At 40.3% G+C, this 14,521-nt stretch overlaps 1 protein-coding gene across 6 annotated transcripts in view; it reads left to right on the top strand.

The window, feature by feature from the left end:
- sox5 (SRY-box transcription factor 5) overlaps positions 1-14,521 on the top strand; it is a 254,966-nt gene that overhangs the window by 98,374 nt on the left and 142,071 nt on the right. For 5 of the 6 annotated variants that reach the window (XM_080291864.1, XM_026147894.2, XM_080291865.1 and 2 more), the window contains one exon: positions 10,221-10,298. The exons of the other annotated variant lie outside the window; for it this stretch is intronic. The gene's annotated coding sequence lies outside the window, so the exon portion shown is untranslated. The remainder of the gene's footprint in view (positions 1-10,220; positions 10,299-14,521) is intronic. 6 annotated transcript variants of the gene reach the window in all.

Below are 14,521 nucleotides of genomic sequence, written 5' to 3'. Positions count from 1 at the left end.
ACGAATGCTATATACAACTGAGTAAAAATACAACGATGCCAGAAAGGATTATTGCACTTAGTGTTATTGCACATGTGTGGATGTGTGTGTTTGTTCAGTTAAAGTCTTTGTTGTGGAGTCTGACAGCAGTGGGGAGGAAAGACCTGCGAAATCTCTCCGTCCCACACCGTGGGTGCCGCAGTCTCCCACTGAAGGAGCTGCTAAGTGCTGTCACAGTCTGCTGCATGGGGTGGGAGACATTGTCCAACAGGGATGACAGCTTAGCCGCCATTCTCCTGTCACTCACCACCTCCACTGGGTCCAGAGGGCATCCTAGAACAGAGCTGGCCCTTCGGATCACCCTGTTCAGTCTCTTCCTGTCCCCAGCAGAGATGCTGCCGCCCCAGCAGACCACACCATAAAAGATAGCAGAAGCCACCACAGAGTCATAGAAGGTCTTCAGGAGTGGGCCCTCCACCCCAAACGACCTGAGTCTCCGCAGCAGGTACAGCCTGCTCTGCCCTTTCCTGTAGAGGGCGTCTGAGTTATGAGTCCAGTCCAGTCTGTTGTTCAGATGAACACCAAGGTACCTGTAGCTGTCCACAGCCTCAATGTCCATACCCTGGATGTTCAGTGGTTGCAGTGGAGAATGCTTGTGCCTGCGGAAGTCTACCACCAGCTCCTTGGTTTGATGGAGCAGCTTTAGCATAAAAATAATGTAACATTGCAAAAAAAAGTAGAGGATGATAATAACGATGATTACAAGTCTCCCCGGCTAATTTCGGAGAGGAAAATAAGTGAAATGAACTTTTAATCTTAAAATAAGTTTGCTAGTTATTGTGGAAATGTAGATGGTAAAAGTTCCATATTCCATAAGTTCATTGTTGCTGTTGGTGATAAACTGCACAATAGAGGCTGACCATTTTAATTGTTTGAACTGAAAAACTCTCTGTGGCAGCGCGTGGACTGCACTGCCGCTGCAGGGGAGATGGACGCACCTGCACGGCATCTGCAGTCACGCCTCGCCAGCATAAAAAGTCTGTACTGGGTCTCGGTTAGTGGTGTTGTTGTTGGTGTTTGTGAACAGCAACCGCGTGTGTTAATAAAAGAGATGCTGATGTCATCGGATCTGCCGTGGGTCATTTACACTGTTTTTCTTTCATCGCAACTTACACTGTGTTTTCCAGAACTTTGTGTGTTCTTAACCTTAACATCTAGTAATTGCATTAAAGATGTGGAACTTCAATTAGTATTTTCATGTTGCATGAACTGATTTTAAAACATAGTTATGTTCATCTCCAACTATTCAAATATTCATCTACTCTATATTTTGTTGTTTTTAATTTCGTATTTGAATAGTCTCCTTTTTTAATGTATGTAAATATAAAATCTTAGCTTGGGTGTCTGCCATCTCTCCCACTCAAAGCAGTAATTTTCAGACTTCACTTTGTTAGCAACAACTTTATCAACTTTTCATTGAGCTTTAGCAACAAATCTATAGAATTTTTCAGCCAACAGTTGCCAGTAGTACCCCTGCAACTACAAGTGTCCTTCCCTGTTCTTTCCATGGCCAAAGCTTCAGACACTGGTTGTTTATTACAACTAAAAAAAATTGAAGTGCATCATGAAGTTCACTGGATGAACTTCATGATGCAAAGGAATAATCAGGCATTTGTTTGAGAGTTCTAGACAACAGGACATAACGGCATTATGATTTTTGTTTGTGACGTTCCATCTCTAAAATGTTTGTCTGTTTGTTTGTAGCTCTGTAGAGGTCTCAGAGCTCTGAATCTGGTGTCCTGACATCCATCAGTCATGCATTGTACCCATTCCGGCTCACAAAGACGGCACAGGAAAGGCCTTATTCTTCCTTGTTTATAGAATTCTAATTACCTGGGTTGATTTAGACTTGGCAAAGAAAAGTAGGGATGTTGTATTTCAAAAGAAACCGTTTCTCTGAATAGCTATTGGCCAGCTCTGAGAAAGGGTCAAGGTGCTGAGACGCGTCCTTGTCCATACAACAATACAATACCCTGATGTCACTGATGCATAATTGCTAAGCACATTTGTTCCAGCAAGTTGTAGTTCAGGATGACATCTTTGGACTCAGTGGTGCATTGTCTGTATAATATTAGACCAGCCTTTATTTCATATAATGCTCTCCAGGGCATTAATTTGCCCGTGGAACATAATGAAGTGCTTTTCGTTATTGTTAACATTATCATTTACAGAATGCCGAATTATAACCACAATCCATTTTAAATGAATGAAGGAATAAATGAAATAGCTGTTGCAATGTTGTTTTCTATGTTGAATTGAGGATGGAATAGTGTAACGTACTGTTGATGTTTGCTGTTGAAGGCTTGAATAGTTCATTGGGTTTTTTTAAATATTTATGATGGAACAGTAACTTAATTTCAACATAAGTTTATAAAGCTATTATAACGGTTTATATTAGACTTTGTAAAGAAATGTTGAAAAGATGACCCTGCAATGATGTCTTCTCTCCTTAACCTTTACCCTTTAATAATGTAATAGTGTTTTGGAGTCTGTGTGTATTGTCTCTGTGTTGTACTGCGGCATGCTATGCATAACATGATTAAGTGATGAAGGTGCACAACTGTGCAACTGTGTTTGTGTGTGTTCACGGAAGCATGCTGAGAAGGGCAGTATTAATTTGATAAAACAAGATTGGACTTCAACATTGTGACCCCAGCAGATGCTGCTACTGCTGTTGCTCATACACAAACTATACATAACTGTGTGTTAAGTCCGACTTGATTAGCCATTTCTGGGTTTAGATGCTCTCCACGCTCTATAAATTAACTGAGCACAGAGGCACCATTAAGAGCTAAAAACATTCCAAACTCCTTTGACTACAATGAAGGGATCAGTGTAACTATTCTCACATGTTCCACTCAAGTCTAGCATCCATATATCCATGAAAAATTGAATTTTCAGGCTTGGGTTGATTTAAAAGTTAGCAGTAATCTGTAAGGAGCAAGTGGGCATTCAGAGATGTTATACCATATTCTGGTTGAAGTATTTGTAAAAAGAAAAAAAGTATGGTTGGGGTTATTCTCCAGGAAGGTACAAGGACTTTTATACGGCTAGAAGAAGAGTTGGACTGGTGTGTCAAATGTTGAGTTTGGAGCATGCACCACGAGTTTTTAAAGGTATGATACACAAAAATAGTGCTAATAAAAATACTAAGGGCTAGGATGACTTGAATAGCTGTTTTTGGGTGTGGTTTTCTGAGTTTTGCTTGTAACCACAAATAGGATGTGAGTCAGTTTGAAGTTGCAGTGCTCAAAGAAATGGCAAATGACAGAAACTCCCCATGTTCCTTTTAATTCACTTTTATCTATATAGCCCCAAATCACAACAACAGTTACCCTAAAAATTTTTATATTTTAAGGTAATGACTACAAGAATACAGAGAAAACCCCAACAGTCAGATGACCCCCTTCCCAAGTGCGACAGTGAGAAGGAAAAACTCCCTTTTAACAAGAAGAAACCTGCAGAATCAGGGTTAGGCAGCCATCTGCTATGACCGGCTGGAGGTCTCCTTTGAAAATTGTTTCCCCAATGCCATATTTAATGGAAGCTGCCTCTGCCCCAACTGCAACCAAACTCTTTTAGTTCACCAAAAAAATCACTTTTTTTTTTTTTTTACCAGACAATATCGTCAGGCTTGGTTTCTCATTCTCTCCTTCAGTGTTGTCCTGTGTTCACCCTGATGGCATGCTGGCGGACACAATAGTGATGTGAGGTTTCAGGCCGGACCCTGGCGGTCTGTCTCCATTGTATCCTGTCTATAATTCAATCAGATCACTCACATTTCACCCAGTCAGATGCTTCGAGTCACCCATCTGTGGAAGTCACTGTCTGTGTTTGTGCATTAACTCATTTTCATTTCGAGACTCCTCATGCCTCTGTTGCTGTCTTCTGTGAGGCTCTGTATGCACTAATCTTTGTGTGTGTGTGTGGTTGAGGTTTATTAACTGTGTGTGACAGTGTCTTTGTAGATTGCATGCAGATGGTTCCAGTTAATCAGTGTTTTGCATGTACACTGAACAGCCATTGTATTCATTACCTGTACCGTCTAATGTAAACCAATACAGTAGCAGTCAATAGGCTGCTATCTCTGAGTGTTAATCTTTGCATTAAAAGGATTCTCTTTCTTAAGCTTACTTTAAATGTCTCTGTGATACATGGCCGGCTAACAGTCCTGTGATCTTCCCACTCTGTTTACTAAAGCCCGTCTTTAAAGCTGTGCTTGTGTTTCTCTGTCTTCTTTGTCCATTTCCCTTTTTTTAAAGTCTTATCCTTCTCAACAATCAGGCTCAATTCTAAGACTCTCCTGACCCCATGATAACTTTTGCACCAACAGCTCAGCACACCTGTTCAAACCACGCATGTATTTCCTAACATAGGTTCACTTTTCTTTTTATATATTTTGTTTGTTTTAAAAGTCCCAATTCAGCTAAATTGAGGAACATTCTTTGTCACTATTGTGCTTTGGTGTGTGGTCTTGATCAGCCTTATTTATGCTACAGTCATACTAAGAAAACAGTCATATTAGAGACAATGTGCAATGGGACCAATACGGCAACTGCTTGCTTCAAAGCAAGTTTAGTGCATCAAGACGTCAATAAAATGCAGTCAGTGTGCTCAAAATGGCAATTTCATGTAATTTGTTTGTGATAAATCAGTGAAAATTGTAAACCTGTTGCCATGTACTGACACATTAACTACTTGCATTCAGAGTCGAACCAGAGCCTCATAGAATTGAAACAGAAATTCCAAAATTCCTCCATAAATAATAACATAATTGATGCAGGACAGAAGCTTAAATGCAAAATGAAACAGGTGCTTAAAACCTGGTTTATATAGGAATGTAGCTGGAATATAACCAGTTAAGTCGAGTCCCCTTTTGCCAAGAGACTCATCACAGACTGGCTCACTCTGTTTGGCAATCTGTGTTATGAGTATGAGAATGTTATTGTTCTTCTAAAACAATAAAAGCCAAATTGTTACTATGATCATGTAATTTTGGAGTTAAAAGCTTTTAAAACTTTGTTCAAGGGGACTGCAGGTGAATAATACATGACTTTAAATGAAGCTCTATAAACTATAATCAATACTAGTTGAGGGTAAAGGTAAGGCAAATATAGGGGTAATGGCATCGGAAATAAATAATCAGTAAGCAAGAAAAAAAAGATTTGTATTGTTTGACCCCCCCCAAAAAATCCATCCTTTATTGCAGCTGAATACAATGTGAATGAACAGCAACACTGAACTACAAAAGCAGCACTGTGTTAGCAACAGTATCAGAAGTTGCAGAACATGATGTGGTGTTTGATCACAAGAAGCCTTTGGCACTGTGAGATGCTGTGCGCAGAGATGAAAACTGAGAGCATTGATTTCATTGTAGAAGAGCAAGGACTGTGTGTTATTTGCCATGTGTGTGTGTGAACTGTCTGGAACATAAAACTATAGAGGCCCATTCAGACCTTCCTTTCTCTCCTTCCATCAGGAGATAGCAGGGACATTGAACTGCAGCAACAAAAGCAGATTTCCATCAGAGAGTTTCTCAGAGAGAAAGGCATTGTGTTGAAAGGGGCTTAATGGAGGCTCAGCTTAAAGCTTTATTCACACAAACTGTACTCTTGGGTTGGCAGAAACACATATGTGTACACAAACACACACTCGCACACAATCACTTTTCCCATATACCAAACACTCCTTGTTCTCCTCCACTAAAATTGGTGCTCTCATTTTATAATGTTTATAAATGGTAGAGGAGAGTTTGTGACCAGATAGTTGCTCTGGAGCAAGCTACTTCAAACTCTTTGTGCTGATCTCAGGCTAAAATCATATGTATGATCGGGCTTGCTTTAAAAAAACACGCAGTTGGTGCCTGGGTAACAGAGTCTCTCACCTCTGATCGACTAACCCGAATCACCTCTTCAATGCTGAGCACAACTAGAAAATAATAAACCATGAAAAAATGTTTTCTTTTCAAGGAGCCAGCCTTTGTTGTGCACACACATTATATGTCAATATGTTTTTCTAATACTGTTTTAATCCTGCTCAGTCACCAAGAGTTAGACAAAGAATTTTTAGTCCTCCACACAAAAAACCCCCCAAAACAACTCTGCTATTGTATTGAGGAAAAAAAAAAGACCAGAAAATTCTGCATATTCTAGCAAATCATCAAAGAAAAAGGTTTCATATTTATTTTAAAACAGATGCTTTTGCTTTTGTCTTTTATGTGTGTCCACTGTAGCTACGTTTTCACTAAGTTGGGGGCACTTATAATTCTTTGTGTGTGTTAAGATCACCAGTCAAGATAGTTTGTGTAAGAAATCTGATTACTTTATAAATCATACATGTCTAATGTATTATATTGCACCTGCTTATAGCTTTAGCACTGCTTCATATGTTATTGCAATATTAATTAACCATATAAATTTTTTATAACCATTCAGATAATTGTCACTGATGATTTACAAACCAGTTTTTAATAAGTGAGCATTATTATAATTTTGTTTTTCACAGTAAATAGCTTTCACCCTTTCCATAAATTTTGAGATTTACAAGATCAGTATGTTTTGTTCTTCCCCATAGTGTAACTACATTTGTAATCAATGTTGTGGATGTGATTCGTCTAGTTTTTCCCATCATACTGGTTACTGAAACACATGTTACACCCAGAATAACTGTTGTATGCTCTCTAAGATTTATTAGTCTCACCAAATTTTAGGCATTTATTGAGTCGTGACCCTATGGCATAAAAATCTGATTTGGCAATATCCATGCAGCCAATTTTCTGATAGAGATTTGTTGCATTTGTGGTATGACTCCAAACTCCACATTATGTATTTTGGTGACTTCAGGTTTATATGTAAGAACTTTAATGCGTTATTTTAGAAATACTTACGCAGCTTGTGAATTCAACTAGTCAATCCAGTTTAAAAATGATTTATCCATAATTTTTTAGTGAGATATTTTGTTCCCCTTCAGGAAAAAATAAATAAATTAGATGCTGTTAGATCAGAGAAACAATTGGGCAATTATGAAGTTAAACTGACAAGTTAAACTAATGAAAGAATTTAACTTTGGGCCAAGCTGCTTTACAGATGACTAGAAACTCTAAACTTGATTATTACTTTTCCAACTACCTGCCTCAAGTTTTGAGGTAGTACAGTAGTATTGCCACTTGGGGAACACTTTCCATAGGGTTTAGGAGTTCATGGGATTTTGGAATGTTGGCACAGGAGGTGGCTATCCTCAAACTGTTTCCACAAAGTTAGAATGATGAAATTGTCCAAAATGTCTTGGTGTGCTGAAGCATTAAGAATTCCTTTGACTGGAACTAAGGAGGCGAGCACAACTCCTGAAAAACAACCCCACACCATAATGCCCCCTCTACCAAACTTTACACTTGGCAAAGTCAGACAAATGCCGTTCTCCCGGCGACTGCCAAACACAGACTCATCCATCGGATTGCACGACAGAGCAGTCTGATTCGTCACTCCAGAGAACACATTTCCATTGGTCTGCAGTCCAGTGTTGGTGGGCTTTTACACCACTGCATCTGACACTCTGCAGTGAGCTTGGATGCAGCTGCTCGGCCATGGAAACCCATTCCATGAAGCTCTCTGTGCACCGTTCTTGAGCTAATCTGAGGCCATGTGAAGTTTGGAGGTCTGTATCGATTGGCTTCAGAGAACTGGTGACCTCTGCACACCATTTGCCTCAGCATCCACAAACCCCCGCTCTGTGATTTTCTGTAGTCTACCACTTTGAGGCTGAGTTGCCGTAATTCCCAATCACTTCCACTTTGTTTTAATGCCACTAACAGTTGACTGTCGAATATTTAGTAGGGAGGAAATTTAATGACTGGTCTTGTGTCAGGCGACTGGTGCATGTGCATTTAAGGTTTTGTAAGTGAGCGAGAGGGGTGTTAACTGTATTTTTAAACATTTGTATGCACTGAAAGAGAAAACGATCCAATTCGGGAAGCTGAACTTAATACGCTGTGCATAAATAATCACCATTTATTCAGGTTTGGATGTACGCATTTGTAAAATAGTTTCCATGTGATCACAATGCTTCATATTTGTATCTGGATCGGAGCACGCATTTGTGAGTCCTCAAAAGTTGCATGACTACATTTGTTTATGCTTGTGAATCATATTGTACGCATTCGTAACACTTTTGAGGCAAATTTCTCTCCATAGAAATGGGGCCAAATGCATGCTGATCGACTGTTCTTTTGTTTGGTGCTTCTTGCGTACTATTTCTGCTGTAACCTTCCTCTCGAAAAGTACCTCACACATTCACACACAGAAGCAGTTACACAGCTTGTAAAGTACTTTGAGTGGCCAGTATGACTAGAAAAGTGCTATATAAATGCAGTGCATTTATCATGTACACTGAGATGTCGGGGCACACGCAGCTTTTAGTAGAACATTTGTTCTATCTTCAAATTTGGGATCCACCAACAATGTACGAGACCGAAACAGTTGTCTGTCTCTCAGAAAGCTTTTCTGTCTTTTTCGTCAGTCGTTTTCACAATGAACTGAACAGTTCTGCTCTGTAGATCGTGTACATTGGAAAGCCTGCCTGCTTTTCCTCTCTTTCTCAGATTGGAGTTGTCGTCCTTTATATTACAGGCAAAGTGGGGATGAGTGAGCAGTCCTCTCAGGGATTAACTGCTGACTGACTCCAAAAGTTGAAGGCAGACTTTCTCGTTACGAGACATGTAAAAATCTTCTCAACACATGCGTACACGCACAAGTACACACAGTCCTAAGGTTTTTCCAGTGTTGTCCCAAAAATCATATCGCTCAATATTCCCCCAGAAAAGACTACACAATGGCTGCTCCCAAATCTGATTGGTGTTATTTGTAAGTCAGCCTAAATCTCAGAGAAGCTACACACACAAATGGAACAGGGCTTACTAATCCATTTGTAAGGCAATAGGCAGGCAAACAGGCAGGGGAGAGCTTGCCAAGTGTTGTAATCACAACTAAAGATGATGAGCCCACTCCCTTCCGCTACAGTACTGTGTGCGTTTGTATCTACGCGTACATTTGTGTGTGTGTTTTGTGTGCATTTGCATGTTTGTCCTACATCGCCTCCTTTAGAAAACTGTGACAAGAGAGGGAGAAAATGAATCGGTATCAAGTGGATAATCTACAAAAGTACACTAGGAGCTTTTCCACCTTATGCAAGTCCCCCGCTCATTCATTTGCAGCTACCACGCAATCTCTCTTAGAACAACAACAAGCCGGCAATATGAGTTTTGAAAAGGCGGTAATTGTAAGCAGGTTGGGGAATAAATTAGAATGATGACAAAATACAGAGATAAATCCAGCTTAAGAGAGATGTACGCCACTGTTTATTTGATTTCAGCTTTTCTCTCTATCCTGCTCTTTCTCCCTCCCTCATTCCTGATCTTTTTTAGTGGGGTGGAAAAATGGATTTTTGTCAGCGATTTGGCCCTGAAATAGCTTATTGTCTAAGGCAGCCACTGTGCGGGTACAACGTCAACATCACATGTGTGTGCGAACGCGCTCGCCTGTTTCCATGGGGAGTAATGGCCGTGGAAGTGTGTATTGGCTCTGCTGGCACAATACGCCACTGTGCTCATTGGTTTAGACTGGTGTGTGTGTTTACAGTATGTGTGTATGTAGTTCTATAGACTCTCTTGTTGATATTTATAGATGTAAGAATTCTGGTATGAAGGGGCGAGGGTAAGAAGAATGTGGGGAGCAAAGGGGGGAGGGTCAGGCAGAGGAAAGGGAGTAGGAAGGAAAGAAGGAAAGGTTCTTTAAGATAGAATTATTGACTGTCGCCTTCAGCTTTTTTCGTTCTCCTCCTTCCTCTAACTTTCTGTGTCTTTATTCTGTAAACCATCAGTTTTACTTCTCATGTTATGAGTCAGAGCAATTTGTCACATAGAAGCCCTGTGTGCTGGAAAGTCTGATGACCACTGGACTCAGTATGGCTGCAGTTTACTTCACCATACATGTGCCTTTAATGGGAGAAATGTCAAAAAGCTGAAAAAGTCAAATAGTCAAACTTATATTTATTTGTGACTTTCCCACTGATAAATCTCCCTTTCTCAGTTTCACCCTCTTTGATTTTTTTTTTAAAAATAAAAATTTTATGTACCACAAGATAGTCATACAATTACTTTATTTTATTGTTTTCTTCTTTGTGTCCAGGTTTGAAGGGGCTAAGTGGACAGAGCAGCTGATTACTTCTGGATATTTTTTTCCTTCATATTGCTCATCAAGTAACTGGTAAGGGCCTTTTTTCCTGTTAAGAGTGGTGCACTTTATAACTCAGATATTCCAGATATAGTCTATTGTTTTAGTCTACATAGGCATACAGCTATGGGAAGAAAATGTGAACCCTTTATTATTTTCCAGATTTCTGCATAAACATGACCTGAAACTTTAATAAGTTTCTAAAGTGAGGTTTAAAAATTAAAAACATTAAAAATATTAGACAAAATAGTTTTAAGGAAAACGATCCATTGCATATCAGTGAAGAGAAAAAGCATTTGAAATGTTGCTTTTAGTGTCTTAGTTGATCCCATGTGCAGCAGTGACTGCAGCTAAATGTTTAAGGTGCCCGGTGAACCGTCCTTTGGGTTAGCACTGAAGACTTTTAGACCATTGTCGTACTCAGAACAGCTTCAGGTCTGAGGTCTGTGTCCTCATATTCAGTGCTCACTTCAGGCTCTTTTCAGTTATTTCTGTCATTGTTTCCTATCATCATACCTTTTCCTATCATTTAGATCACTGACAGATGTCCTGATGATTTTAGAATTGAATAATTTTATTGCTTCATCAGTGATGACAAGCCATATTTGCTCAGATGCAGCAAAAAACCAAAGATGCCAATGCCACCATGTTTCTTGATTGGGATACATTTTTAATAGTGTGATGCATTTTTTTTTCTTGCTCCATATATATAACCCTTCTCACGTAAATGAAAATGTCTATTTTAATCTCATCTATCCAAGAAACACTGTTCAAACAGTCTTCTGACTCATGCATGTGCAGATGGGAAGCGCTCTCTGCAGAGAACAGTGCTTTCTCCTTGCAGCCCTGCCATACTCACCATTGTTCTTCAGTATCCTCCACATGATAGACTGAAACTGAAACATGTCACAAACCAGTGCATGAGAGCTTTCTAACAGATCATCTAGTGATATACAGTAGGGCTGCCACGATTAGTCGACTAGTCACGATTGCGTCGACTATCAAAATCGTCGACGACTGACGCGTCGTTCGAAGCTTTGTAAGATCCCAAAAGACGCAGGAATAAGTAGTAGGATTTAAGAGTGTAATAACGGACTGAAACAGAAGATGGCAGCACTGCATGTACAAGGATGCCAGCTGCCGTTAAACCCCGAAGAAGAAGAAGCTGCGTCCCAGAATTCATAGCGCAGCCCAGCTCAGTTTCCAACAATGGCGGCAGCTAGTTAGTTTTAATATTACTCTTATTATTCTTTCTGGGTCACAAAATAAACGTTTAACATATTTTCAGGCGAGAATGTAGCTGTGTAAACTTCAAACATCTGCTCAGTTTATCAAGACACCACATATTTTCAAAAGCGCTCCGACGTTTTCGGAGACGTCTGTTACCCACTAGCTCGATAGCTAGCCGGGGGCTAGGCTAACTAGAGCCGTGAAAACACCGGACTCCCGGCAAATCGTTTTCAAACCCACCGCCGTCTTTCGCTACTCAGGTTAAACATATATGAGTCACTTAGATAACTTCAAAATGTTATTGTTTGGCTTTTTTTAGTATTTTATTTGTTCCTGAGTAAATCGGTTTGGCTGAGCTTAAAGTTATAGTTTTTACACAGCTGAATAAACGTGAAGCAGACAGCTGATTATCAGAAGTGTGAGATGCTCGAGAATTTACTCCAGTGTCCCGTTATATTTTAGATAGCAAGGAGTTTATTAAACTCTCCCTAACTTATTAAACTTAGCTTGCGGTTGGCAAGTTCTAGTTTATTACAGCATGAATATTGTCTTTAATGCGAAGTCTTCACAAAATAAAACGAACCCCACTAAAGAGGAAATCAAACCAGTGTTGGATTTAAACGGACTAAACATAGCAGGTGTGAAAACGCCCTGAGACTCATATGCCTCTATCTCTGGAACTTTCACTACTCATCTCAAAACTTTAAGAAATAAATTTGACAGTTTGAATTCCTATAAATATAAGGACATGTCACAGTGGATAGAACTGTGTGGTGCGCAGGGCCCGGAGTCAGAAGAAGACAGTGAAAGCAAAACCAGATACAAGACAAATGACCATAAAATAGCGTGGTAGTGTTTTCTTGCTCTTTGTGTGTTTGCACGTGTGAGTGGAAATCCAGACAGTGTGTGTGTCAAAGCAGTGTCACGATCACAGATTGCAGACCCATCGCTGCTTTGCTGAGGAGACTTAGTTGGCACTGGTTACACTGACCATGCTCCGTGTGTGTGCGCGTGCGTTCCACTGTGTACTTGTATGGATGTATGAACGTTTGTCGCGGCCTTGTCAAATCAGCCATGACTCTGCCTACTGCGTGTGTGCCAACCAGGGGTGACCTTTTTCTCTGTGTGTGCGCTTGGGAATGTGTGTGTATATGCGTGCCGTGCTGCAGGCAGGGAAAGTCCCTGTCTTCACTGTGCTGGGGAGTTGGAGGGGACACCTCGTTCATCTGTGCTTGGGTGAGATTGTGTCATTGTGGGAGTTTCCCATCAGATTGAGAGGGGTTGATGTTCTACATCAGTTTGATCACACTTTTCTAACGTCTGACTTCACGCTTTTAGTATTCGACTTCTGCATTTTGTAAGCACCAAACAGTGTGTGAATTGTCATCGGGAAATAACTCAAAGGCTCAGAAGGGAGCTGTGACACCTGCATTTGCTTGTTTCCCTTGCATTTTCTCTCTTTTGGCCTGGCATACATGTGTGACGACATGTTGAAGTCTTCTAATGAACTGGATAATTTGCCAGATGGAGATATAATCTTGGCAAATGATACCTAAAGTACTACATTACTGTCATTGATCTACTGTATGATGTAGGAATGCTGAAACATTGCTGTACATACAGGGGTTTTTAATGTATAGTCATCTATCTTACACTTACGTTATCATCAGCCTGCTGGGAGTATCGGGACATTTCGCCTGGGGGTTGTTTTGGCCTGCTGTGAACAGTAAGAAGGAATGAGTATCAGGACAACAGTCTGAGTCGCGCAGCAGCAATGTTCACAAGTTTGTGGGCTAAAAATGCACATGAATCCGTGCATGTAGGCCTCTCCCTGAAGGTACCTTCTGCTCTACAGATAACAGAAACAAACGTCTTTGTGAAATGGAAAGGAAGGGCGGAGGAAAGAGGAAAGGACTTTAAAAAAAGGTGTGAGTAACAGTGGCAATGCATCTAATAATGCAAAGTTTAAGGCCAAATAAAATACAACTTAACTTCCATCCCTTACCTATCAGCAAATACCTTTTTTAAACTTTTTTTAGTCCTAAATTTTTGTACTTTTAACATTGTGATATTTCAAGCGGAGCTTTTTTCTGAAGCTGCTGTGGGGTTAGTTCAAGACGACGTTATATCGTCAGAACAGTAAAGTCAGAGCATACCCTGCTGTAGGGCTCTGTCTGGCTCTAAATACAAAATGAACACCCTTAAATAAGAGCTTAAATCAGGAAAGTGTTTACTGAGGTCATAGGTCATGCCAGAAGTAGGGTCAGTATAGTATATGATGCAGTGTTTTATCCAGTAACTGAGAATGGTGCTCAATATGTTTTATTTAAAGACAATGTATTTCTAATTGATGTTATTGCATCTCAGTCTATCAGCACTGAAGCAAGCCTTGCTCTACTTTCCTTAACATATATTACACAGATACGATCCTCCATGAAAAGTCCCTTAGAGCATCTCCCTGCAGTAAATCTGCTTTTCTCCATACGTGCTTGTTAATTAGCTCTGTTCCATATCTTGCTGTGTGTTTCTAATGCCAAACAGATCTCATGTCCTCCCTCTCTCTCTCTCCCAGCACTGTCCAGAGCTGTACGAGAGCTAATTGGCAGCTCGCTTGCCTGCCGCGACGGTGATCATGCAAATGTATTGGTGCTTACCAATAGCCGGGCCCATCAAAACATTACGACGGCCATTACCCAGAGCTGGGGCTGGCCTAACGAACATATGCTCCCCCGCCCGACAACCTCCCCCCAATTCCTAAACTCTTATTTATGTGTTTAATTTAATGTGCGAGGGAAGAATTTCCGAAATTAAATTTGGTTTTCGTTGGTGCCTCAAGAGAGTGGCAGCGTTATAATAACATGGTAATTTTTTACACGTCTTTATGAGAAATGAGAAAATTAATTCTTTCTGACAAGCTGTAATTATTGGGCTTGGAACAGTTGCAGCTGAACAGTTTGGGCTGTGGTAGCCTGGCAGTGAGCTGAAAGAGGGAGAGAGAGAGAGAAAAGGGGGGTGGAGGAGAGAGA

The sequence above is a fragment of the Astatotilapia calliptera genome, chromosome 17 (genome assembly GCF_964374335.1).
Source record: "Astatotilapia calliptera chromosome 17, fAstCal68.1, whole genome shotgun sequence".
Classification (NCBI taxonomy): domain Eukaryota; kingdom Metazoa; phylum Chordata; class Actinopteri; order Cichliformes; family Cichlidae; genus Astatotilapia; species Astatotilapia calliptera.
This window is presented reverse-complemented; position numbering and strand designations above follow the sequence as displayed.